General features: G+C 44.8%; 1 protein-coding gene across 2 annotated transcripts in view; it reads right to left on the reverse strand.

Moving 5' to 3' along the window:
* LOC101425597 (nmrA-like family domain-containing protein 1) overlaps positions 1–22,902 on the reverse strand; it is a 40,895-nt gene extending 17,993 nt beyond the window's left edge. For both annotated transcript variants that reach the window (XM_058301241.2, XM_071217423.1), the window contains exon 1: positions 22,655–22,902. The gene's annotated coding sequence lies outside the window, so the exon portion shown is untranslated. The remainder of the gene's footprint in view (positions 1–22,654) is intronic.
* Between the last annotated feature and the right edge of the window lie 1,300 nt (positions 22,903–24,202).

Consider the following 24,202-nt stretch of genomic DNA (forward strand, 5'->3'; position numbering starts at 1 on the left):
TAAACAGAGCAGCAGAGTAAGGAGCTCCTGCAGTCAGCTCCTGCTACAGGGCAGTTAGTAAACACCCAGAGCCATCTAAAGCATCTGTTTGGGGGCCCAGGAGACCAAAAGAGCGTCCTGCAACATCCTGGAAGGAATGGAAGGCGGAGACTGCCCATCTGCAGAGAGATCTGTGAGTAGAGCGCTGTGCCACGAGGCCAGTGCCGACGGCGCAAGCTGCCTCGGGAGCTGCTCTGCGGCTGGAACTGGAAGACACATTTCCTAAAAACAGGGAAGGAGGACACAGTTGGGCACCGACTTCAGCTACTGATGAGTAAATTTGGCGGGCTAAAGTGTAATCCTAAGAACAGCTGAAGTTTAAACCTGTCCAAGTCAGAAAGTGGCTGCTAGTGGCCTTTTTAACCTCACCCCCAGCACGAGGGGAAGTGGGTGGCCTGAAAATCACAGTGCTGGTGGGGACCGCTTCTTTCCACCAAGATCAGCTCCCAGCCCTAGCTCCACTTCCGGCAGGGAGGAAGCTGGGAGGACCTGCACCGGCTTCTCCGGGTAACTTCAGGCATTTTCAGCTGGCACCGACTGAATAGTCAGACACCTGGGGCTGTATCCCAGCACCCCAATAGGATAGGAGGGGAGCTGTGTTTCCTCGGCCTCTCCGGGCAATGGCAGGCACTTTTGGCCTACATGGCGGAACTGTTGAGCACCTGTGGATCCACCCTCACCACCCAGGAGGACGGGAGGAGGCGGTGTTTCCTCAGCCTCGCTGGGTAACGGCAGGCACTCTTGGCCTACACAGACTGGACTGTTGGATGTCAGTGGTTCTGCTCCCAACCCCTAAAGGGCACAAAGGACAGTACTTCCTCAGCTTCTCAGGGCAAATGCAGGTGTATTCGGCCCACATGGACTAGCTTGTTGGGCACTCCAGAGGGTCCATTCCCACCCCCAGTGGGGGCAGTGCAGTGCTGCATCAGCCTATCCGGGCAGCTGCAGTCATTTTGAACCTGCATGGCATAGATCGCTAGCCACACCTGCAGCTCCATCCCACGCACAGGTAGGGAAGGAAGAGGTGTGACGCTTCATCAGTCTCCCTGGGCAACTGCAGACAGTCTTGTCCAGTGTCACTTGGATTATTACACACGGCTGCCACTCTGTCCCTACCCCTGGCAGAGGAGAAAGGTGGGAGAAGCGTCATCAGTTACTGGGGCAACGTGGGCAGCTTCAGCCTCCACAGCTTACAGCACCAACTACATCTCGGCTTTACTACACAACCAGCAAGGGAGAAGAGGCAAGAAAGCCCTTGACCAAAGAGAGAAACTCTGCCCAGAATGAATACAGCTTGTAAACCAGATGTCAAGACACCAACAAAAAATTACAATCCATACCAAGAAACAGGAAGGTATGGCCCAGTTAAAGGAACAAGATGAGCCTCCAGATGACATAAAGGAGTTGAGAAAAATAATCATAGATGTTCAAACAAATCTCCTTAGTAAATTCAATGAGACGGCTAGAGAGATTAAGAATATTAAGAAGACACTGCGTGAGCACAAAGAATAATTTGAAAGCAACATAGAAAAATATCAGATCTTATGGGAAGGAAAGGCTCAATAAATGAAGTTAAAAATACACTTGAGGCATATAACAGCAGATTTGAGGAAGCAGTGTGCGAAAAAAGCACAGCCCACCCAGGAGTGGCTCTGCACACATGGAGAGCTGATGCAGCACAATGATGCAACAACATCAACAAAAAAACAACACAGTTTCCCAGTGCTGCATGACAAGAATGCAAGTAGACCAGAAGAACACACAGCAAATGGACACAGAGAGCAGGCAGACAACAGTGGGGGAAGGAGAGAGAAATAAATCTAAAAAAAAAAAAGTAAGAAAAGCAAGATTTTAAAAAATTATTTATCATGATCAGGTGGGTTTTATACTAGGCATGCAAGCATGGTTCAACACAAGAAAATCAGTGTAATACACACATTAATAAAGAAGAAAAATCACATGATCTATTGATTGATACAGAAAGGGCATTTCACAAAAATAGCATCCTTTCTTGATTAAAAAATATTTACAAAAGATAGGAATTGAAGGAGACTTTCTCAACATGATAGTGGCCATATATGAAATACCCACAGCTCAGCTTGTACTCAGTGGTGAAAGAATGCAAGCTGTCCTGTTGAGATCAGGAACACAACAAGAATGTCACCACTGTTGTTCAGTACAGTGCTAGAGGTTCTAGCTAGAGCAGTCAGGCAAGGAAAAGAGATAAAAGGCATCCACATCAGAAAGGAAGAAGTAAAACTTTCGCTGTTTGCACATGATATGATCCTATGTCTAGAAAGCCCAAAAAAATCTACAACAAAGCTGCTAGAGCTAATACACTATTTCAGTAGAGTGTCAGGATACAAGATCAATATGCAAGTATCTGTGGTGTTTCTATACAACTGTAATGTGCAATTTGAGGAGGAAGTCAGAGAAAAAATTCCATTCACAATAGCAACTAAAAGAATCAAATAATTTAGGAATAAACTTAACCAAGGATGTAAAACACTTGTGTTCTGAAAACTACAATGCATTGTTAAAAGAAATTGAAAAAGACCTAAATAGTTGAAAGAACATTCCATGCACATGCATTGGAAGACTAGCTATCGTTAAGATGTCAGTTCTACCCAGATTGATACACAGATTCAATGCAATCCCAATAAATATCCACAAGCTTTTTTTTAAACAAATGGAAAACACAATTATCAAATTTATTTGGAAGGATAAGTGGCCCTGAATAACCAGAAACCTCTTAAAAAGGAAAAATCAAAGCTGGAGGACTCTCATTTCTGCACTTTAAATCATATTACATAGCTACAGTAGTAAAAACGGCATGGTGTTGGTATAGATAGACAGGCTTACCAATGGAACTGAATTGATGGTTCAGAAATAGACCCTGACATCTGTGGTCAAGTGATTTTTGGCAAGCCTGTCAAACCCACCCAGCTGGGCCAGAACAGTCAATTCAACAAATGCTGCTGGGAGAACTGGATATCCATAGCCAGAAGAAAGAAAGAGCATCCCTGTCTCACACTTTATACAAAAATTAAATCAAAGACTTAAATAAAAAGCATGAACCTTAAAGTTCTTACAAGAAAATGTAGGAAAACACCTTCAAGAACTGGTGGTAGGTGGTGCATTCTTCAACCTTACATCAAAAGCACAAGCAATGAGCAATGAAAGAAAACATGGATAAATAGTTCCTCCTCAAACTTAAACACTTTTGTGATTCAAAGGACTTTGTCAAGGTGAAAAGGCAGCCCATTCAATGGGAGAAAATATTTGGAAACCACATCAAACTGACAAGATTTTATTTCCATTCTATATAAAGAGATCATGCAACTCAACAATAAAAGAGCAAGCAACCCAATTTAAAAATGGGCAAAAGATTTAAATAGATATTTTTTCCAAAGAAGAAATACAAATGGCCAAAAAGTACATGAAAAAATGTTCCATATCACTAGCTATTCGGGAAATGCAAATCAAAATGACAATGAGATATCATCTCACATTGCATAGAATGGGCAATATTTTTTAAAAAAACAGAAACAATAAGTGCTGGAGAAGATGTGGAGAAATAGGAATACTCCTTCACTATTGGTAGGGTTATAAAATGGTATGGCCTCTGTGGAAGAAAGTTTGGAGTTTCCTCAGGAAGCTAAATATAGAAATGCCATACGATTCAGCAGTTCCTCTACTAGGAATATATCCAGATGAACTAAAAACTGTGACATGAATAGACATTTGCACACCAGTGTTCACAGTGGCATTATTCACAATTGCTAAAAGATAGAAACAACCAAGTGTCCATCAACAAATGAATGGATAAACAAAATGTAGCATAGTATGGAATACTATGCTGCAGTAAGAAGAAATGGAATTGGGACACATATGATAACATGGAGGGATCTTGAAAACATATGCTAAGTGAAGTAATCCAGACACATAAGGACAAATATTGCATGGTCTCATTAATATGAACTAGATGTGAAGAATAAAGACATGGAGTTAAAACCTAGAGTATAGGTTATTAGGAGATAAGAGGAGGGTTGAGAAGAACTACTGATGCTTGATCAGTATGTAGAAGCTTTAATTAACTTGACTGTAAAAGTGTGGAAATGGGTAGAGTTGATGGTAACACATTATAGAGAGTAGCAGCTGGTTCATAAGTGGGATTGTGACTGAAAAGGTTAGTCTAAGGATGTAAATATCAATTGAAAGAAAGCTGGAGAATAATCTAGGGACTGAATAACACAGTGAACCCAGAGGGGGATGAGAATTGTGGTTGGTGGTCCAGATGCAAGAGTGTCCTTCTGTGAGCTAGAGCAGATGTATATCACTATTGCAGGGTGGTGGGAATGTGGAGAAGCATGGGAAAAATATAGCTGGTGTGACCTATGGATTGTGGTTAACCATGATATTGTAATATTCTTGCATCAATGCCAATTATGTACTGTGGTAATAATGGGGGAATATGGAAAAAGTGTGCCAAATGTACACTATGGACCATAGTTGGTGGTAAGAGTATGATGATATTATTTCATAATCTGTAACAAATATTCCACTATGGTGTGGTGAGTTGGTGAAGGGGTGTTGTATTGGAATTCTACACACATGCATGATTGTTTTGTAAGTTCACAACCTCTATAATAAAAATACATTTAAAAAATATAATAGGATGGGTTGGGGGGGGGGGAAATAGACCAAATGTGAGATATGAACTATAGTTAATAGTAAGGCTTTGACAATGCTCTTGCATAGTTTATGACAAATGTTTCCCAATAATGAAAGTTGTCAGTGGATGGGTGATGTATGGGACCCCTGTATGATGGTATACATGTTTACTTTGTAACTTCACAACTTTATACTATACACTTATTGTTTATGTTCATGTATGAATTATATACTTCAATAAAAAACATATTTTTTAAAAATCAATATGATGCCCCCCCCCAAAAAAAAATTCTTAAAGGTCATTAATGGAAGAAGAATAAGGAGGGGGGCGTAGATCTGTCAAATTGCTAAGGGGGTTAACCCAAAGAAAACCCTAGGTCATCAAACAAAATGCAGAGGGAAAAGAGCAAGATTTATAAAAACGTAAGGAGAAGGCCATTGTTGAAAATTCTAAACTTTGCTAGGAGGTTGGAGCTTCTCACTTGACTCTTTCTGCAAAACATAGCATTTCTGCAGGGGCAACTGCAGATTTTACCCCAGGACTAGGAACTCTGACTCACAGGTAACCTCTTGATAGTAAATTTCTCCCAATTGCTAGGTTCACCTCTCACCTGTTACACTGTACCTGCTGGTGTTCAGTTAACCTGTTTCCCTTGGGAAAAATCTGTTTCCCTAGAAATCATAACTGCTGACTACAAGGTTTTCATTACAAATGTTACTTTCATTTGCTTCTGTTCCTTTACTTCTTATGTTTTACAACATTGTTGTAACTGGTAACTATATATTTGTCAAGCGGGCTTTTGTCAATCTTAGTTTCCTTGCTTGCTACCTTGTGTGGATTGAACTCTTTTTTTTCTGTCTCTATTTATTTTTTCAATGTTACATTCAAAAAATATGAGGTCCCCATATAAACCCCACCCCCCTCACCCCACTCCTCCCCCCATAACAACAACCTCCTCTATCATCATGAGACATTCATTGCACTTGGTGAATACATCTCTGAGCACTGCTGCACCTCATGGTCAGTGGTCCACACCATAGCCCACACTCTCCCACAGTCCACCCAGTGGGCCATGGGAGGACATACAATGTCCAGCAACTGTCCCTGCAGCACCACCCAGGACAACTCCAAGTCCCGAAAACGCCCCCATGTCACATCTCTTCCTCCCACTCCCTACCCCCAGCAGCCACCATGGCCACTTTCTCCACACCAATGCCACATTTTCTTGGATTACTAATCACAATAGTTCATGAATAGAATATCAGTAAGTCCACTCTAAACCACACTCTATTCCTCCATCCTGTGGACCCTAGAATGGTTGTGTCCACTCCTGTAAGTAACCCTAAGTATTGCCTCAGCTGGGCTTTGTCAGTTCTTAATGGTCTCATTAGTTTAGCCTACTTCATTTCTTTGCTTGTCATCTTATGTTAAGTAAGAGATTTACAACCATGTGTGCCCTGTAACCAATGCTTACCCCAGCTGGCTCTTGTCAGTCTTCTAGAGCAGCTTTTAGTCCTGCTTACACACTTCCAATTTAGCAAATCAACCAGTACCTCCCAAGGTCACGATCTCCACCTCCCTTTGTTTGAATCTCATTAAAATCTCAGTTTCTCTAATTTGGGGAGACAGGTCGGAGGCTTGGCTTTTGCCTCCTGTTTCTTTACACAGCACTCTAATAAAGCTCTTTCTCTCTTTGAAACCCCGGTGTCACAGATTCTCTTTTGTGCACATCTGGTAGTGAAACTGATTCAGAGACCCAACTCCGGTACAAACAGTTCAACTAACACCCTGGAAAAGCTGAAACCAGAATCTTTTCTTCTCACCCTTCTGTTTTCCTTTATATGTCCTTTCTCCAAACAGCACTACATCCTTATATGGTCTATGTGATGACCAATATATGGATTTAAATTGTCACACTATTCAGTTCTGGAAAGAAAGTCTATTTTGGGTAAGTCTTTTAAGGGAATTTGAGTCTAGACTGTAAATTTACGAAGTGGCCACATATTTTTTTCCTGGGACTTCTCATTATTTTCAAATCTTATTATCTCATAGTTGACTTAATGACTTCTGGAAACTTTGGAACTAAACAAGTGTCGATCTTCAAACAATGGAGTTGTTGAAAGAGTTCTACCAGTGTAGACCTGCGATATTGACCAGACTCAGACTTTGAGTAAAGTTCCAATTGAGAGCTTTATTAGCCGCGCGGCGACAGCCTCATCCTACGCAGAGGAGAGAGCAGCCCCGTGTCTAAGGGAAGGGGTGGTTTTACAGCCTTTCAGGAGGGGGGGTCTACGAGTAAATGAGCAAGCGAGCAGGCACAGAAGCGCAACACTGCGCTTAGCTGAAGACAGCATATCTATTTTTTCTTTTTTAAAAGCCCTTTCTTGGGAGCAGCCCTAAGTTATTTATTTATCTGAAGGCACTTGCAGTTCTTATTTTTTATTTATTTATTTATTTTAAGATTTATTTATTTATTTCTCTCCCCTCCCCCCAACCCTGGTTGTCTGTTCTCTGTGTCTATTTGCTGCGTCTTCTTTGTCCGCTTCTGTTGTCGTCAGCGGCACGGGAATCTGTGTTTCTTTTTGTTGTGTCATCTTGCTGTGTCAGCTCTCCGTGTGTGCGGCGCCATTCCTGGGCAGGCTGCACTTTCTTTCACACTGCGCGGCTCTCCTTACGGGGCGCACTCCTTGCGTGGGGCTCCCCTGTGCGGGGGACACCCCTGTGTGGCAGGGCACTCCTTGCGCACATCAGCACTGTGCATGGGCCAGCTCCACATGGGTCAAGGAGGCCCGGGATTTGAACCGTGGACCTCCCGTGTGGTAGATGGACGCCCTATCCTCTGGGCCAAGTCCGCCACCGCAATTCTTATTTTTTAATGTACTTCTATTTCTATTTTCCCAATACGGCCTTACCCTTAGACCAGTTTCACTGGGAGATGTACTGGAAAGAGGGGATGGAAGATGATTTTATATGCAGTGTAGAACTTTCATTTCTCTGTGAACACAAATGAGATTCAATCCACATACCCCAAATTAAGTCATATTATTTGGTCTACATCATGTGGCCTCTTGGGTGAATTTGGACAACCTAACTAGGTCTAATTTGACTTGAAACTAGAATATGGTTGGGTTCCTTTTATATTGTTGATTCAGGGGTCAGCTTCATGGACCCTCATCATCTCTGGCCCTGCAGGGAATGAAAGAAGCAAAATCTGCAAAGGACATGAGGGCTGGGGAAGGAACCCGGGAGCTGGCCACTTTGGACCTAAATTGCTTCTTCACATGTTCAGAAATTGTCCAGTTAAGTTTATTTGAGTAGCTGAACTGACAGAGACCTGAGGTTAAAACAGTATATATGATAAGTGTTCATTTGCCTAGGAAAATGTAAGACCTAAAAACCCACATGTTACATTGTCGTAGAAGTCGAGAGAGAGGTTCAATTATTTGCATATAGAAACTCAGGTATGATGTTGAGAAGTTAAAAATGATTTATTGACGGCCAGCCAGACTCAGGAGCTTTCTATTTCAAACCCGAGCCCCCACCCCCAAACAAATCTTTGAGTTCCTTTTATACAGAGAGGAAGGGCCAAATGGTCCTTTTGTTTCAGTGCTCAAGAGGCTTGAATTAGCATATATCTTCCACATCCTAGGTAAGCTTTAGCATGGACTTTATTACATTCCAGAAAAGCTTTTAGCACATTTGGTTTGCATTTTCCCTGAATATTTAAAGTTTATAGAGTTTGCACTGCTAAACTGTTTCCCAGGACTGGGGTCGTTGCCATGGTCACCAAGGGCAGGGCTGCAGCCTCTCACTGTCCCACACCCACAGGTCAGGACAGACAGCTTAGGTTATCTAGGAAGAGACAAACAGCCTCCCACCCATAGCCCACATCAGCATATCTTTATCCAAATAAACCAAAGCCCTTTAACTTTGTCAGGGAAAAAAGATAGTAAAAACTGCTTCTCAGGATCATGGTGTCTGCTTTTTGGCGTCATCATCAAGCACGGTAAGCTGCTTGTGGTTTATAGACACTCAGGAAGCCTGAAACTGGAAAGGACAACTAAACCCCAGGCAGCGCAAGGGGATTGGGGCAAGCGATGAGTAGGCACGATTCTTAAAACAGGAAAGGAATCCTTGCAGCAGGGAAGGTCCTCACAGTCTCCTCTGGGCCAGGCTTCTGGCTTCAGAAGCTGGAGTACATGTGACCAAACTCATTGGCCACATAACGTGCTCCGGACTCCGGGGTACGAACACAGAAATGAGACCTGGTGAAGACATGTCAGAAAATAATTCTAATACGTGTACCAAGTGGCACACATGTAAGCCTCAACTATTGAGGGCATACTGTGTGCCAGTTATAGTTCTGAAATAAAACAGACTCTCTGCTCTAATGAAATTTGCATTTTAGCTTGGGGAAAGAGAAAACTATATAACATGTCAGAAGGTGACGTGCTCTATGGGTAAAAAACCAATGCACAATGCTGGTTGGCATGTACGATTCCGGATGATGGTGGGCAGCGGGGGTGCTCTGGGCCAGGCTGCTTGTGATTGGACCCCAGCTCCACTGCTGAGCACCCGTGTAACCTTAAGCAGGTCTCCACCTTGCTATACCTCATCCCTAGAATGGGTACACTTCCAGTATCTGCTGATAGGGTTACTATGAGAATTAAATGAGTCGCCATGCTGTAAAGCACTTAGTGCCTGACACAGAGTAAGTACAATTTCAGTATTGTCTGTTATTGGAAGTAGAGTACAAGAGAGGACTCACCAAGGACTTGAAGGTTTTTCGCCTTAGCAACTGTACGTGCCATGTCTTTTGTGGGTTTTTTGTTGTTGTTGTTGTTTTAAAGATTTACTTTTATTTCTTTCTCTCTCCTTCCCTGCTCCCCTCCCCACCAGTTATCTGCTCTCTGTGTCCATTCGCTGTGTGTTCTTCTGTGTCTGCTTCTATTGTTGTCAGCAGCACCAGGAATCTGGGTCTCTTTTTGTTGCATCATCTTGCTGTGTCGGCTCTCCGTGTGTGCAGCGCCACTCCTAGGCAGGCTGCACTTTCTTTTGTGCTGGGCAGCTCTGTTTACAGGGCACACTCCTTGTGCATGGAACTCCCCTACATGGGAGACACCCCTGTGTGGCACAGCACTCCTTGTGTGCATCAGCACTGCAATGGACCAGCTCATCACACAGGTCAGGAGACCCTGGGTTTGAACCGTGGACCTCCCATGTGTAGGTGGACACTCTATCCATTAAGCCAAGTCCACTTCCCCATGCCCATGTCTTTTGGAAGTACTGAGGAGCATGTTGGCTGTGTGGGGGTATAATCATCTGGGAAGGCTTGTCAGAACAAGCACTTCTTGAAATGGACTCCTGAAGGATGAACAGAGTTTCCCAAGGTGGAGAAAAGGGTTTCTAGGCATAGCAAACAGCAGTAGAAAGACCAAGGGTTCAGAGCTGGTGTGAGTTTCTGCAGTGGGGAGGGGAAGCCGGATAGAAAGATAGGGAATCAATAGATGAATCTGGAACTTGGCAAGAAGTCCACGTGGACATCAATAACCCCAGATGGCTGCTGGAAGACCTTCCCCAAGATTCTGCCACACCGTACAAGAATTCCTCCGGAAGCCAGGAGAAGCCCCAGCCATTCCCCGTTGGGAATATCATTGGGCCCTCCTGGGGGATTGATGGGTGGGGTGATCAATCAAAACAGCGAACAGCAGGGACTCCTCCCCTGCCATTAGCAAAGAGGTGGAATAACTAATGGTTCAAAAAGCAGGCACAAGGCCTGAACTCACTTTTGCCTTTGGACCCCTGTTGCTGCCTTCCAAGCCCTGCTCTTGCTGTTTTTCCTCTGCCATGATGGCCACACAAGTAACACCTGGGCATTTATAATCTATAATGGGAACTGTAGTCCATAAATCAGTCTGCTTTACCACTTTTCAGCCCCTTCCTCTTCACCTGGGACCTATCCCAAGGTCTGTTATTTTCTCCCATTTCTCTTCCCTCCCTACCTGAATAAATAACTGGCCTAACTCACCCAACATGCTCTTGAAATCCATTTCTGCAGCATAGTCAAGAACCTAGACAAAATCCAGTAACAGGAAGCTGGTGGTTGGATCATAAACCACCAAAATACAAAGATTTATTATTTGTAGTGACTATTGGCTGTGCCCTGTCCCCCAGAATGTTTGTTTTAAGTTCTTCTGTCATTAAAATTATTTGATGGAAAAGTGCTACAAGCACAGACATTAGGCTACATGGAAAGGTTTTGAGCTGAAAAATGGTATATTCCCATCTGTGTAGCCCTTTGGGGCAGTAGCTCTATGTGAGTGTCTTCTATTAGAACAGACTCAGCATACTTTTTCCACAAAGGGCCAGAAGGTTAAATATCTTGGGCTTTTAGGCCATAAGGTCTCTATCATAACTATTCAGCTCCACCATTATAGTTCAAAAGCATCCATAGACAATATGTGAACAAATGGGCATGGCTCTGTTTCTAATAAAATTATTTACAATAACTGGAAATGGGCTGGGTTTGGCTCATGGGACGGGCCATAGTTTACTGGCCTCTGTATTAGACAGCTGTTGCAGCAAAGCTTTCTCTGAGATGTCTGTTGGTCAGCAGGAGGCTTACTAATGAGCGCTCTTGGGATCAACACCTGTCGAAGGAAGGGACAGAGCAAAGTTGGGCACAAGTCTTCCTGTGATGCAGACTCAACCACAGCCTTAGCCTGCTCTAGGGAGTTCTGAAGACAGTGTGGCAGGATCCCCTAAGATGGCCCTTAGTGATTTCTGCTCCTTGCATTTACACCTTTGTGTAATCCTTTCATTTTCAGTGTAGGCTAGACATAACAACTCAGTTCTGATGTATAGAATTCCACAGAAGTGGTGGAATGTTGCCTCTAAGTTTGAGTTATGAAAAACCATGACTTCTACCTTGGGTGCCCTCTCTTCCTCTAGGATTGCTTGTCCTGGGGGAAGCTGTTGCCAAGTTGTGAGTTGGCTCCAGACAGAGGCCCGTGTGGTAAAGGACCAGAGCCTGGCAACAACCAGGAGCTTGGAAGCAGATCCACCCCTGTGCCCCAGCTGAACCTTCGGATGAGACTGCTGCAGCCCTGGTCACCTGCATGACTGCAAGCTTGTGAGAGGCCTTTAGCTAGAGGCAGCCAGCAAAGCCATGCCCAGACTCCTGACCCACAAACTGTGTGATAGTAGATGTTTATTGTTTCAAGAATCTACATTTTGTGTTAAATAACTAATACAGATTTGATGGTCCTTCAGAGCCCCAGTTGGGCCCAACTCTTAAAACATCTCAGACTTGTGCTCTGCCTTGTCTGCTAACATTCCATTGGCCAAAGCAAGACACAAGGCAATGGACATGGATACAGGGAGGAATGGAGAATTGGGATCGTTTATACAAACTACCATAATTGGTCACATAGCCACAATTTTTTGTGTGCCTCCCATTTGCAAAATTTGCTTGCCACCATCTAAGCACACACACCCCTTCTCAGATTTCTTCCAAACATAGTATCAGGCTAAAAGTTCAAGATATTGTGATCCACATCAGTTCCGTATGTGGCTTACCTTGGTCCTGAGACCTGTGTAATAAAAACACAAATCAACTGCCCATACAAACCCAATGTACAGTGGTGAGAGGGGGGGTAGATATGACAATACCTGTTTGAAAAGGGAAGAGTGAGAGACATAGCAGTCACTGGATTATAACAATTTTGATGTTCTTTAGAGATAGGGACTTTTCCTTGATTAGGGCTCTATTATAAAAGGGAGGTTATCTGGATGGGCCTAATCTAATTATAGGAGCCCTTTCAAAGAAGAGAGTTTTTTTTGGCAGGGAGCAGAAGAGAATGTCAGAGAGATTGGAAGGATGAAAAGAATGTTGTACATTCTTGCTGGCTTTAAAGACAGCAGGAGCTGTATGCAAGGGCTGGGGAGTGGCCTGTAGGAGCTGAGAGTGATCTCTAGCCAACCAGCATGGAAACAGAACCTCAGTCCTACAGCCACAAGGAACTCTGCCAACAACCAGAATGACCTTGGAAGTGGATTCTTCCCTAGATCCTCTGCTAAGTACAGCCTGGTAGACACCTTGATTTGGCTTTGTGAGACCCTAAGCAGAGAACCCAGTTGAGCCTGCCTAAGCTTCCGACCTACAGAACTGTGATATAACATTGTTGAATGGGTGTTGTTTTAGGCAGCTAAGTTTGCAGTAATTTGTCATGCAGCAATAGAAAACAGAGCCCTTTGGTTCAGGGGAGATGATCTACTTAGGCACCAGATTAATTCTTTCATATGTCTTAACAAAAGGTCTGAACAGCCACAGCCTTTTTGGTCTTGGCCCTAAGGCCACATTTTATGGGTGTCAAGAACTATTCACGGTCTGAGATTTTATCTGACTTTCGAGGTAACTAATTAGCCTATAATTATTTCACGAATGCTGGCAGAAGACATGAGATTCCTGGGTCAGAGACAAAGGACCTTATTACTCACAGCAAAAGCAATAACCAGAGCTTCATGCTCATGTCAGCTCCCCAAGCCTTACAAATCCCACAGGGGTGATGCAAGGGCCCATCATAGATGCCTACACACGTGGAGGGTTGCGTTCCAGAAGAGCACTGAGCTTGGGGGACACAACACTGTTACCATTAGTGAAAGCAAACCTGCTCTGTGTCTCGTGGGAGATGTTACCTTGTCCCGCAAGATAACTCACTGAAAGCACAATTCTAAGGAATGACCTGAGTAAAGAACAGTTAGACCTTGCTTTCTTGGCATACGCAAGAAGAACATGCAAGGATACTCAGAGCCCACACAAGATTGCCTCTCCCAACAACCAACAGCACCCTGCGTTTGATCTTTGCTCCCAGACTGTATTTTAATTTGAAAACCTTTTCTGACTGGAACAACTGGCAATGAGAAACTTAACATTTTACATCTTCAGCAAATTTGGGACTCTGTTTTTGGTGGTTTTAAAATACTTATTTCCACATATTATTTGGCATGCCCCCATTGAAAAGCGAGTATCTAATTTCCTATGAATATGTGGGTTTTACTTTCCTAGGCTGCCCAAGCAAATACCTGGAAATGGTTCGGTAATTTATTCATTCATGGTTTTGAGGCTGGGTGTTCTAGTTTGCTTTGCTGCTGAAAAAAGATACCATAAAAGGCTTTAACTATGGTAATTTATTAGCTTACAAGCTTACAGTTTAGAAGCCATGAAAATGTCCAAATCTAGGCATCACCAAGGTGATGCCTTCTTCCTGAAGCCAGCGATCCTGGACTCCTCTGCAGCATGGCAAAACACGTACAGGGGTCGGCTGGTCTCTCCCTTGTCTTCCAGGCTTCATTCAGGTTCCTCGCTCTCTCTCTGTCTCTCTGTCTCTGTCTCTCTCTCTGTGCACGTGTATTCATCCTGTTTATAAAGGACTCTCATAAGAAGATTAAGACCCACCTTGGCCACACCTCACCTGAAGGAAGCTATTCAAAAGCTCTTACTTAGAATAGGTTCACACCCACAGGAAGCGATTAGCTTCATGAATATGATTTTCTGGGGGTTCATATAGTTCCAAACAACTACCACACACTAGGAAAATGTCTAAATCAAGGCATCATCCAGCCATTACACTCTCCCACAATGACTCTTGTGTTCTGGGGTGGCTGCCAGTGACCCTTGGCTCCTCTTTCACAAGGCAAGGCATTTGGTGGTGTCTCCTGGTCTCTCTTCTCTTCCAGGTTCCATTCAAGCTTCTTGCTTCCTGTGGCTTTCTCTCCCTTTGTCTGAATTTCATTCTCTTGTAAAGGACTCCAGTAAGAGGCGTAAGCCCCATCCTGGCTGAGGTGGACCACATCTCATCACAAGGTGCTACTTGCAATGGGCTCATACCACAGGAACGAATTAAGTTCAAGAACACGTTTTTCTGGGGTATATACAGTTCCAAACCATCACAGCAGGCTGCACTTAGTGACTCACTGGTAACAGAATGCAGTAGAAGTGACATATGCATGTTACCATCTTCCTTTTATAAATGAAAACACCAAGATGTGCAAAATGTTAACCTAACCCAAGATAAAACATCCAGCAAATCCAACCCTGACTATCTGAATCAGGTGCCCACACTCTTCTACGATGCACATCCTCCCTACATGTGGTCCAAGACATCATCATCAAATTTTCTCCTTGAGGAAAAAGCAAGCAGACATCTTTAATCAGTTTGCCGGTACCCAATTTGGTGTGTGTCCATGTGTGTGTGCACAGACTGACTCCTGAGCTTCATGGGCTGCCCTTGGAATGAGCACCGTATTGTGTATCACCTGAAAAATCTCAGTGGGTACTATGTTCTTTGAATGTGAGAAGAAAGAACGATTTCATCAAATCCAATGTTTTAGAGGGCTCCCATAAGTTTGGCTTTTTTCCCCCTCAGTCACAGAATTTTTTATTGCAAAAAAATCATTATCACCTACTGATTATACAATGCTTAGACCTGAGGTTCTAAGGATTCAGTGGTAAACAACAGAGTAAACTAGTCCCATCACGTCATTTCCTAATAAGAGTTGAAGTCCACAGAGGCTGAGCACCCTGCCAGAAGTCACACAGCTAGGTAACATCTTTCAATTAGCCCATGCCGATATTTGAAGGTCCACACAGTGTCTGAGATGGCTCCCAGGGTGATGAGATTGTAGGAAAGGTGGTTGAAGGCCAGAGGTATCTGAGCTCCTGAAGTCCGTTCCTGGGGCTCGAATCCAACCATCGTGGCAGAGGCAGGTCCTACTTCCCTCCTAAATCCACGTGAGCTATGGCTATTTGCTCTTCTACGAAGTGTCCCACCCCAGTGGTCCTGAACCGACAGAACGCTGGAGGTGGACAAGGTGCCCCCGAGGGGGCTGTCAGTTGCCTTGGCGATTCTCCATGGCTCCTGTGCCCCGCAGCAGTGTGCAGGGGTGGGCTGGAGTCCTAGTGCCAGCTCAGTAGTGCCCGCTGTGCACGGCTCTTCCCAGCTCCACCTTCATGACGCCAGATCGATAGCACAACATCAGCCAGGGCAGGAGCACTTACACCACGGAAAATGACCAAGGCTGCATGTTAGGGCTTTCCTCACCCCCCCCCCCCCCAAATAAAAGCCAGTTGTTAAACATCTACAGCCATGCCACTGGTCATGGGTGACGGAGTCAGAAGGTCTGAGATTTTGGCCCTCAGAGAGCAGAAACAGAACCTGTGCTCGTACTTCTCTGTCAAAGGAACAGCAGTGTATACTGCACAAATGGGTACTCACTGCTCTATAAAGAAACCCTTTACATTTTCCATAGTGCTTCAAGGTTTCAGAGTTTCTGATTTGTTTTGTGGAAAAAGCAAATAATTGTTCGTGTGGGCCCTGAATCTCATCTATTTCTACATCCCCAAAGGCTTCCCTCCGCATAACTTAACCCCTGCTTCTTGGCTGGCATTCTTTCGGTGAATACCCATTCCTAAGAATCACCCGCCTTTTTCTTATTATTTGTATGAAGACCCTCTCGACCTTCAGAGCCAACTGTTTTCAAACTCGCTCATATCCTTCACCTCCACTCGAGCTTCCCCCACTCCTTACCACCCACGCCGGCGGTCCTAAGGTCGCAGTTGGCAGAAGACCCCAATCAGCGGGCAGCTCAGCCCTCCTCTGACCTGATGACACTCCCTCTCTGTAACCGCCCGGGCAATCTGGATTCCACCCCCGTGGTTCGCCTGCCCCTTCTCACACATGGGGCTCTTCTTCCCATCAAATATATTTATGTAAATGCAGAGAAGCGTCCACTTTAGATACCTCTGGAGAGTCAAGTAGTACCGGGGTGTGAACAAGGATACCCCTTTTATTCTGTAAAACTTATATGTTGTTTGACTGTTCCATAAAAATGTACTAATGGATTACTTACCGAATTAAAAGAAAAAGTAAGGGTTCCCCAAAGTTGCGTTCTGCTCTTCAAAACAACCCACACCTACACACAAAATCGCAACCTTCATCGTGATGATGGACATTGGCTCACAGGCCTCTAGCTGCTCTGGCAGGCTGACGTCCCCCAGGACTGATCTAGGCCAGGCAACTCCAGTGAGCTCCAGGTGTGACTCCCCAGCGGCCTATCAGCCACGTCCACCTGCCTCTCCCCACACACCTCCAACTCGGTACCTCACCCCACACCGCCCCTGTCCTCCTGCCCTCTTGGCGCAGGGCACCGTCAGCACACAGGCACAAATCAAATCCCCAAGACATCCTAGACTTTTCCTTAAATCCTACACCTAGTCAGTCGTGTTGCCTTTATGGCCAAATCCCTCAAGTCTAATCTTGATCTCCAAAGCTACTTCTTTCATTCAGGCCCCCATTTCTTACCTAAGTTAGAGCAAAAATCTAATTGCTCCCCTGAGTTTAATCTCTCTTCCCCTCCAAGTTACCCCCTAAACTATAACCCTAAAATTCTTACTGAAATAAAAACTGGAACACATCACCCTTCCAACTAACTCTCCCTTAAGTCATCACAGCATCGAAGATAAAATTCCATCAGAATTCAGAGCCGTTTGTGATCTTCCTGCACCCTCAGCTCCCTCCTCCAGTCAAGCTAAATCATCTGAAGTTCCCAGAATGCATCCTGTCTCGCTCAGCTTGTCAGAGGTCACCTTTTCTAAGTAGCTGTCTTGGAATGGATCTCTTCTCCCTGAAGGCTGGGCATGGATGTCCTTTCTGTTTTCTTTGTAAGACACCAACCTAGGCATGGCACTCATCACCCTACTACCATAGTCAGCTTGTCTGTGTAATAAACTTCTAAAGGCAAAATGCCTCGTTTCTGTACCTGTGCTGTTTATTCTATTTTTTTACACCTGCGCTATCTGATGCTCGGGGAGGTGGAATAAATATTAATACACTCTCAGTCTTGATCTCAGAATTAATTCTGCTTCTTTCCCCAACCCTCGATCCTCTGTCTATCATCCCCAGTAAGCACCTTACCAGGTGACCTCCTAGCCTCTTGAACACCCCTGTGATGGGGAAATCACTTATTGAACACGACACCAAGGCCTCGTGCTGACATTTTACACGCTGAATGCATACGTTCCCCTGGACGCAGCTCACACGCTCTTCCTCGGCACCTTATTGGGCAAGGAGACCAAGTCCTTACTGTGTCATGGTTGGAAGTTGTTGACTTCCAGATTACACAAGTCTAAGACACGAACGGCAGAGGAACACTGATGGGCTGTCATCTAGGAAGGAGCTTTGGGAAGAAGAGCCCTTCCACAGGCAGGAAAGAGACAGGCTGGCCTAAGTTTAACACCCACAAGTTAACTGACACTGAGGGGGCCATATTCAACCAAACAGGGAGGAAAAATCCACTAAAATGAAAATCTTAAGCAAAGATGTGATTTTATCAATGTTAATTAAAATGTTAACCTTTTAAAAAACAGCTCTTTAAAAACAATAAAGTTTGTGGAAAGCAGATTTGGTTCAACTGATAGAGCGTTCACCTACCACATGGAAGGTCCAGGGTTCAAACCCCGGGCCTCCTTGACCCGTGTGGAGCTGGCCCATGCACAGTGCTGATGTGTGCAAGGAGTGCCCTGCCACACAGGGGTGTCCCCGTGTAGAGGAGCACCATGCACAAGGAGTGCACCCCACAAGGAGAGCCACCCCGTGTGAAGAAAGTGCAGCCCACCCAGGAGTGGCGCCACACACGGAGAGCTGATGTAGCAAGATGATGCAACAAAAGGAGACACAGATTCCTGGTGCTGCTGACAAGAATGCAAGCAGACACAGAAGAACACACAGTGAATGGACACAGAGAGCAGACAATGTGTGTGGGGGGCGGGGAATAAATAAAAATAAATAAATAAAAACAATAAAGTTTGGGAAGCAGATGGGGCTCAAGTAGTTGGGTACCTGCCTACCACATGGGAGGTCCCAGGTTCAGTTCCTGGTGCCTCCTAGAGAAGACAAGCAAGACAGCAAGCTGATGCAATGGGCTGGTGTGGCAAGCTGACACGACAAAATGATGCAGCACGATGATGCAATGAGGAGACACAATGAGGAAACACAATGAGAGACATAACAAGCAGGGAGCCTCAAGCAATTGGGCACCTCTCTCCCACATGGGAGGTCTTGGATTTGCTTCCTGGTGCCTCCTGAAAAGAAGATGAGCAGACAGGGAGAGCACACAACGAACAGACACAGAGAGGAGACAGCAAGTGCAAACAACAAGGGAGGGGAGAGAAATGAATAAGTCTTAAAAAAAAAAACAGCCAATAAAGTTAAAACATTTTCATGTAGTTAACATGGATGTGATTTCTCTACAATTCTTTTGCCTTAGCATGTGCCTTCAATTTTTTTTAAAGATTTATTTTCTTTATTTCTCTCCCCTTCCCCCGCCCCCACCCCAGTTGTCAGTTCTCTGTGTCCATTTGCTACGTGCTCTTCTTTTTGTCCGCTTCTATCCTTATCAGCGGCATGGGAATCTGTGTTTCTCTTTGTTGCATCATCTTGTTGCATCAGCTCTCCATGTGTGCAGTGCCATTCCTGGGCAGGCTGCACTTTCTTTCAAGCTGGGCGGCTCTCCTTACGGGCGCACTCCTTGTGCGTGGGGCTCCCCTACGCGGGGGACACCCCTGCGTGGCAGGGCACTCCTTGCGTGCATCAGCACTGTGCATGGGCCAGCTGCACACGGGTCAAGGAGGCCCGGGGTTTGAACTGTGGACCTCCCATGTGGTAGATGGACGTCCTAACCACTGGGCCAAGTCCGCTTCCCCCTGCCTTCAATTTTTAAGCTTCAGAATCATCACACTGTCATAAAGGGAAGCCTGATGGCACCATCTTGCCCCAATTCCAGGACAGAGAACTGGAGGAAATCTGATCCAAATACATCGTTTTATTGAGGGAGATAAGTTACTAGAGGTGAACTGGCTGCAAAAAAAGGGAAGGACCGTGTTGGGGGTCGGGTCTGATAGTAGGAAAGAGATGCTGCTGCTGCTACAGGCTCTGCCCCGCAGGAATCCAGGGCCCAGGGTCCCTATATTACTCCATGGTTCAAAACTGCATCCACTTTCAGGTCAAAGGATCATAGAGACCTACTAGGATTTTTCAGCTATCAACCAAGAACCTTTCGGTCTTCTCTCAGCCAAGGCATTCAGTGAGCATATAATTTATTTTTTAGATTCCTCTGGAGGATTAAAAAGTCTCTTTCACATCACATTGCCAATGCTCCCTGCTCTTGGTTCTCTTCGCTACACACTCATTCTTTAAGCATTTTCTCATCTCCCAATCAGGATCATTGCAATGATGAAAAATTTCAGCATGCTGTGATTTTTGCGACATTCCTTTAGCAAGTTAATCAAGATGTTTCATTCTTCAGTGTGCAAGTGTGGAGGTAAGTTGGGATGCATCTTTAGAAGAAGGTGGTGAATCACAGCAGAGCCACCCAACCTGCAGCCACCCTGGGATCTTTAATCTCTTAATGGACATTTAATGTCTGGTTTAACTGTGAAACTCCCAGGCAGGGCCATAAAATGAGGCTGCTTAATTAAAAAAGCCAGCCCCTTTTCCTAGAAAGAATCCCACAATCTGGGGGCTTCGGTTGGAGGGTAAAATCTCCCAGCATCTCCCACAAACGTCGGTCCGACACCCAGGTTCAAGCGTCTCTCAGGACCTAGTTCTGCCATAGGGACGCCCATTGGCACGGCTCCGAATCCTCAGGATGCTGGGATCAGAGCAGCTGCTCCAAACGTCTCCCAAAGCCTAGGCAACCCCTGAGCAGTCAGCATCTCCTAACTTCTTAGAGGGACAAGTATTTGGGGGGGGGGGCTTCAGTTTGGAGGGTAAGAGTTTAGTCAGACTTGGACTCTGGGATGCCAGAAGAGTTGACAAACTCATCTTCATTCTTCCTAGAGTAATGGGCATGGTGTCTAGCATTCCAGCAGATCCAGCCCCAGGGCTGTCTTCTGAGGAATCAGGACAACCTGCCTGCTGATGGTCGACATGGCCGCAGTATGGCTGAGAGTGGCCTTTGCATGGATGCGGAATTCCAGTTAAAGCCGTGTAAGAGAAAAGGAGAGGACAGGCAGATTTGAGAGCCAGAGACCACATGGTCATGCCCCCTTAAAGAGATAAGGAAATGCACTACCAAAGCCAGCGGATTTTAAATCAGCTCAAAGAGGGAAGCAGACTTGGCCCAGTGGTTAGGGCGTCCACCTACCACATGGGAGGTCCAAGGTTCAAACCCCGGGCCTCCTTGATCCATGTGGAGCTGGCCCACGTGCAGTGCTGATGCGCGCAAGGAGTGCCGCGCCACGCAGGAGCGTCCACCGTAGGGGAGCCCCATGCGAAAGGAGTGCGCCCCATAAGGACAGCTGCCCAGCATGAAAGAAAGTGCAGCCTGCCCAGGAGTGGTACCACATACAGAGAGAGCTGACACAGCAAGATGATGCATATAAAAGGAACACAGATTCCTGATGCCACTGATAAGGATAGAAGCGGTCACAGAAGAACACACAGCAAATGGACACAGAGAGCAGACAACTGGGGTGTGGGGAGAGAAGGGGAGAGAAATAAATTAAAAATAAATTGAAAATAAATAAATAAATCAGCTCAGAGAAATTACAGAGGCAGAACCTAGACATCTAGCCAGCCTGCCTCAGAAACCCATAAAAAGCTGTGGAAACTTTCTCTAGGCCCTCAGGCTGCCATTATCTCCCTTTTGGAAACAGCCTTCCCAGCTTTCAACAGTTGAAGCCATGCTGCCTAGTGTGGAGTGACAGGCATACGGCCCTGAAGCAGGCTCGCGTTTTCACACGGAGCCAGGTACTCATCCTAGCCCGCACTCCAGACTTTTCTAAACTCAGTTGTGCCTAACGGGAGTGAATGGAGATCAAGATCAAGCCCGTTGGCAGGGAAGTGGACTTGGCCCAGTGGATAGGGCGTCCGTCTACCACATGGGAGGTCCGCGGTTCAAACCCCGGGCCTCCTTGACCCGTGTGCAGCTGGCCCATGCGCAGTGCTGATGTGCACAAGGAGTGCCCTGCCACGCAGGGTGTTCCCCGCATAGGGGAGCCCCACGTGCAAGGAGTGTGCCCCGTAAGGAGAGCCGCCCAGCGCGAAAGAAGGTGCAGCCTGCCCAGGAATGGTGCTGCACACACGGAGCGCTGACGCAGCAAGATGACGCAGCAAAAAGAAACACAGATTCCTGTGCTGCTCACAACACCAGAAGTGGACAAAGAAGAACATGAAGCAAATAGACAGAGATGGGGGGGCAGGGGGGAAGGGGAGAGAAATAATAAAAGGAAAGAAAAGAAAAAGAAAAAAGAAAAAAAAAAGATCAAGGCCGTTGGCTAAACTTCTCTCCTGTAAAAAAAAAAAAAAGGAACCTCCTCATGTTCCATTAATTAAGACAAAAAAAGTTTCTAGAAAATGGCTTCCATCAGGTCTTCATCTATGCTAAGGGTATAAAATTCTCTCTTTGGTTCTAATCTGTGCTTAACTTTGTGTTTAGCTTTTAAATCTGTGTTTAACTTTGTCAGTCTGCCCATGCCTAGGAAATCAGATTTGGGGTTCGCCTGTTACAAATTGGATAACAGTGAAAGGTACCCTAAAAATGAGTCTTTAGATGTGACTACTGTCTTGCAATTGGATGTGATGTATAAGAGAAATCACATGAAGTTAGTTCAACTGCTGGAAAAACAATGTTGTTACTAGTAAAATCATTTTGGTTATTTAGTTAATAAATCAAAGTGCCCAATTTGCTTTAAAGTAAAAACTTACTGGAAACTGTAACTAAGGGTTAAAGATCATTATATAGATGGCAATGTTATAAAACAGGGGAAAGATAATATCTGAAATTGCTATAACTGGGTGAATTTAGCCTAGAACTTACTACAGTGATAATAATTGTAAACTGATTTGCCTTTGCGTATGGGTATTTCAGGGCAGGACTCACCTTTCGTGGTGACTCTTCTATTCCCCAGTTTGCAGCTTGTAGCCTGGCAGCTTCTGCCCACTATGACTTGAGACACCCCTATCTCCTGTCCTTCCCTTTGTGCCGATAACCCTGCTTTCTCTCATGACTCCAGGCATGAACTAAATTTCCGCCTGGTTGAATTCTCAAGCCTCAGTGCTGAACGTCTCCTCTTCCAGCCCAGCGGCCGCTGAAGTCCTGTTATCTCCAAGGACTGGGGAGTGGGGGGGGCGGGGCTCCCACCTCGAGTGTTGACGTTCCTTAAAGCAACAATTCATGAGAAACCGGTTTCCCTGAGGCTTCAGTGACCTCAGTGAGTATATACTAGAATTAGTGTTTTTTTTTTTTATCAAAGGTCTGCCAAAGCCAAAATGGGAAATAAGCAAAGTTCTGGAGTAAAGGAAAATTGTATTTTAAAGCATTGGGAACATTTTGGTTATAAGCCAATAATTAAAGAACAAAATTCTTGTGCAAAATTGCGTGGTCCCAGTGTAGATTAAATTTAAATAGCCTTCGAAGAGATCTTTTAAATGTTGTGTTACAGTTAAACTTATTTTGTAAGAGAATGAAAGTTATAAGGAACATTAGTGAGTTCAATTTTTGTGTCTAACTCTCTATTTTCGAGTGCCTATATCTTCATACATCGGATGGTAATATCAAATTAACGAATGAAAATTCATAAAAGAGCTCTATTCAAGTTGTAAAATTAAATGTGCTTATATATGTGAATAAGTATTCCAAATTAGGTTAAGCAGGATGCAAAGGTCATATAGAAATCAGGATGTGGAAACCATTGAGAATGGAAAGTTTTTCCTAAGCTCTTTGACCTACCCAGCCCCACTGTCTTCTTTTTTCAAAGAGCTATAGGGGGAGAGGGGAGGTGTGACAGATTAAAACTCTATCTTCTAGGCTGGTGAATTAAGAATCATCGCTTGTCCCATAATTTCCCAATTTAAAACTTTTAACAGCCTTAAAATGAGGTTGGTTAATAATCCAATTGTCAAATTTCAGTAAGTAAAGGAAAAGCCCTTGAAAGCTATGGAAAGATCTTTTCTAAATTATAATTCAAACAAATTAAACAATTATAATATATATTCCAGAACCTAGCAGTCAGTGTGCTTTTAAAATTATTCACAGTTTTAGAATTTTATTATGGAGATTTTATTTTATTTTTTTTGTTTTTTTTATTTTATTTTATTTTTTTATTCATTTTGTAAAAATATTACATTCAAAAAATATGAGGTCCCATTCAACCCCACCACCCCCACTCCCCACTACCCCCCCCGGCAACACTCTCTCTCATCATCATGACATATCCATTGCATTTGGTAAGTATATCTCTGGGCATCACTGCACCTCATGGTCAATGGTCCACATCATAGCCCATACTCTCCCACGTTCCATCCAGTGGGCCCTGGGGGGATCTACAATGTCCAGTAATTGTCCCTGAAGCACCACCCAGGACAACTCCAAGTCCCGAAAACGCCTCCGCATCTCATCTCTTACTCCCATTCCCTGCATCCAGCAGCC

This window comes from Dasypus novemcinctus, chromosome 1 (genome assembly GCF_030445035.2).
Source record: "Dasypus novemcinctus isolate mDasNov1 chromosome 1, mDasNov1.1.hap2, whole genome shotgun sequence".
NCBI lineage: Eukaryota > Metazoa > Chordata > Mammalia > Cingulata > Dasypodidae > Dasypus > Dasypus novemcinctus.